The 1,344-nt window shown below is 45.9% G+C and overlaps 1 non-coding gene across 1 annotated transcript; it reads right to left on the reverse strand.

Moving 5' to 3' along the window:
• Window positions 1-371: 371 nt before the first annotated feature.
• LOC122471123 lies at window positions 372-476 on the reverse strand. Its single transcript, XR_006294130.1, has one exon. It is a non-coding gene; the product is annotated as a U6 spliceosomal RNA (small nuclear RNA).
• Between the last annotated feature and the right edge of the window lie 868 nt (window positions 477-1,344).

Genomic DNA, 1,344 nt, shown 5'->3' on the forward strand with positions numbered 1-1,344 from the left:
AACAGGCACGATAATACTTTTTTCCAACAGAGGGCACTAGAGAGAAGCTGCAGGAGGAAGGCTTTTTGTTCCCCATTCTGGTAGATCCTTGCTTCCCATAGTGCACAGAGCCAACCCCAGCTTCTGCAGTGCACAGTGGCCAGCAGCACCCAGCAGACAGCATCTGCCTCCAACACCCCCCTGGATGGTTTGTGACAGAATGCCTCCAGGGGACACGTCTCTGTAAACAGCTTTCCCTTGCACCCTGCATGCTTCTACCAGCATGATGCCACAGAGACTTCTCTGCCATCCAGTGAACCACAGCTGGGTCCTCTCCAGCTGTGGAGAGGGGTGGGGCCCTTCTCTGGGTACTCCGTTTCAACGTTTTGTTGTTTAATATGGAATGCTTCATGAATTTGTATGTCATCCTTGTGCCGGGGCCATGCGAATCTTCTCTCTGTATGGTTCCAATTTTAGTACATGTGTTGCTAAAACAAGCATTCAAGCCTATATTCTTTACAGTCCTCGGTACTTATACCAATCCCCTATTAGAGTTAAAAAGGTTTTTATATTAAACTTTCTCTGTTCAAGTTACTGTGATTTCCCTCCCCCGATTGCACCCAGACTGATAAATCAGACTGATTTTTCCTGAGTACCTTCAGTAAGGCATAACAACAAATTTGCAACGTTTTCCTGGGTGTGAGCAGAAAAAAGGAGGAGCTGGGAACTCCTCTGAGGTCCAAATCAAAACAGTCCAAAGTACAAAGGTCAAGTGCTCTGACTCACTTTACTTTCTCTGTGTAAGATTAAAATGCTGATTGAGAAAGTGAGTATCCTGTCACCTACAACAGGGAGGAACGAATGAAGGATGTGAGTTACCCTGATACCCTGGGCCACACCACAGCACCTCACACTGGCTCCCCTCCTGACAAACAGGATGACATTGCCGTTGCAAACTACACTGGACCGGAATTCAGTCTGGGGGCAGGGTGCTATTATAGAAGAGAAAGAAGACTTCTGTGCCGGCTCTGCCAGTTCTTCACCCACACTGTCCTAAGACAAAGTTTGTCAAACTGGGTACATGTTGACCCCAGAGCTGCTGCTAACAAACAGAAAATCTATGAAGACAGCCCAGCCTTGGGTCTTCAACTTAGCAACCATGCTGACCTGATAAGGTTTTTGGTGTTTAATCTTAGGAAATTGCCATAAAATGAAACTGATAGGTGACTATGGTTTTATTAAAATTGTAGCACCAGCAAAATCCCGTCTGTATAACAGGCCTGTGATTCACTGAAATCAATGGGATAGGATAGAATGTTCTAATTCTTTAGACAGCCTCAGGCCATTCTTGTACCCGGTACCATT

The sequence above is a fragment of the Prionailurus bengalensis genome, chromosome D3 (assembly GCF_016509475.1).
Source record: "Prionailurus bengalensis isolate Pbe53 chromosome D3, Fcat_Pben_1.1_paternal_pri, whole genome shotgun sequence".
NCBI classification, from domain to species: Eukaryota; Metazoa; Chordata; class Mammalia; order Carnivora; family Felidae; genus Prionailurus; species Prionailurus bengalensis.